Source organism: Mus pahari, chromosome 7, assembly GCF_900095145.1.
Source record: "Mus pahari chromosome 7, PAHARI_EIJ_v1.1, whole genome shotgun sequence".
In the NCBI taxonomy this organism is placed as follows: Eukaryota; Metazoa; Chordata; class Mammalia; order Rodentia; family Muridae; genus Mus; species Mus pahari.
Window position 1 is genome coordinate 71,853,824 of NC_034596.1, and position 2,532 is coordinate 71,856,355.

Genomic DNA, 2,532 nt, shown 5'->3' on the forward strand with positions numbered 1-2,532 from the left:
TGTGTCTAAGCAAACCCGAGGCCTCGAAGGCCGGGGGGCGGGGGGGGCGCCGACTCCCTGTCTCAGGTGTTCTGAGTGCTGACTGGGCCCTTCTATCTACTGATAAGGAAGGTGAGCATAAGAGATCTCCAGAAATGGTTCACACCGGCTCCCGGCTTCTTGAAAAAACCGCAAGTGATTGGCAAATGCTTCAGTTGCAGAGGCAAAGTCAAACAACAGCTGTTTCCTTCAGACTGCCCGTGAGGCAGCAGTTGAGTTGTGCACGGGGCAGTGCCCTTCCCCCTTCCCCCACAGCCTCTTCCTCTTTCTGATGTCACATTTTTCTGACACCAGGAACGGAGGAAGCTATCAATAGAGACTTTCAAGAAGGGGCACCCTACCCCACCCCACCCCCTGCTGTAACCCTCTCTGGGAGTTAATTATAAACCTTCCCTCTCGGTGGTTTTGGGAGAAGCTTGGGACCACGAAGCTTTGAATTATTGAGTGTTCTAAGGCACGGAATTACAGTGTCTATAACTCCATCTAGCACTCCCTGCTGAAATGCAGAATTGAGTCGGCCCCTCCCCTACTCGCCGAGCATTTTAAGACGCACACAATGACAGGTATTGGTTTGTTTGTTTGAGACAGGGTCTCTCTCTCTATAGCCCCAACTGGTCTCAAACTCATATATCATAAAGTTTAACCTGTTTAATGATAATAAAAGATCCTGATGGTATCTCTTTAAAGTGTCAATTGGTTTATTTTATGTGTATGGGTATTGTGTTTCCATGAATGTCTGTGTATCAACATGCATGCCTGGCAAAGCAATTTCTTCACTGACATCAGAGACTCCTCCTTCGGGATTCTGGTGTATACTGGAGACCCGGCTGACACATTCGGCCTGGGGACTGAGCAACTACTGGATATCTGGACTTTCTGTTTCCAGCAGCCATTATTGGAGTCGCTGGACCGCAACCTGTAAGTCATTCTAATAAACCCTCTTTCTCTTTATGAGATTCATTCCATAAATTCTGCTACTCTAGAGAACCCTGACTAATACTCAGACAGAGGCAGCTCCTCATAAAAGAGGCTGGAAGCCAGAGAGGATCATTTAAGCCCAGAATTTCCAGAGCAGTGTGGAGCTAGGCCTGGCGACAAAAGTCTGTAATATCAGGTACTCAGGAAGTTGAGGCAGGAGGATCACTGCTCCAAGGCTTGTCTGAAAGCTACAAAGTACCCTGTAAAGTGGCCTGGGCAACTTAATAAGACTCTCTCAAAAAACAAAGGAACAAACAAAAAAACCACAAAGGGCCAGGCACTTAACTCAGTAGAAGAACCCTTGCCTAGTGTGCATGAGTCTATGGGTTCAAGCCCCAGCACAAACAAATGACAGTAAGAACAGAACACTCCCTCCCCCCCAACACCCCAAAACCCAGCCTGACCCACCATCTGTTTAAATTGTAGTTAAAATGTACAATTCTGGCTATTGTGTAACTCAGTGAGAGAACCTATGTTTAACATGGGTATAATTTCCAACACAAAACCCCAACTCAGCAGTTAAGAATAACTAGCACAGTTGTCACAGTATTTCAGAATCCTGAACTTGTTAGTAGTTGTAGTTCTTCCTCATTCCTCCAACCCTATTCTGGACCGTTTATACAATATTCAGTTCTATGTGACTGGTTTCTCAGCAATATGCTTTCAGGCTTACCTATGACTCGAGACGTCATTCTCTGTATTCCACGTGACCTTCTCTTTACCACCAGTAGTTGATGGCTATTTGAGTTTCTATTGTGGGTCTGCTACGAATAATGCTGTTGGAGCGTTTATGTTCACAGTTGTGTGTGGACAGGTATTCTCATGTCTCCTAGGTACATTCCTGGGACTGGAATTATGGGCCATAAAGCAAATCTATGTTTAATCTTTGAAGAATGGCCAGACTGTTCTGCAAAGCAGGGACAGCAGCTGTAGGAGAGGGTTGTAGTTTCCCCCAGTCCTTAGGAACACTCACTGTCACACGCTAGCGGACGCAGCAGAGTTCACTGTTGCTTTTTCTTACACATCTTCTGATAAAGCTGTGGGTTTGTGTTTGGTGCCCATTTATATAGCTTTTTGGAGAGATGTCTATTCAGACCCTTTACACATTTAAAAACAGGTTGTCTTTTGATTGAATTGTAGGGTTTTGTGTGTGTTACATTTCTCCCATTCTTTGTCCCCCCCCTTATCTCTCCCACCCCAGCCCCCCGGGTCTTACTATGTAGTCCTTCACTCTTTTAATACAGAAAAGTTTGATACTGTGAAGTTTATCATCTTTTCCCCCTTTTGTTGTATGTGACACACTTTTTCTTGTTTTCTGTGGTGCTGGGCTTCAAACTCAGAGCCCTGTCCACGTTAGGCTCTGCTAAAATGCAACTTGCAACCCTGAATTTCAGAGTATAGTAGGGTTTCCTTTGAAAAGGATTTCTTTCTTTCTTTCTTTCTTTCTTTCTTTCTTTCTTTCTTTCTTTCTTTCTTTCTTTCTTTTTTGGTTTTTCGAGACAGGGTTTCTCTGTG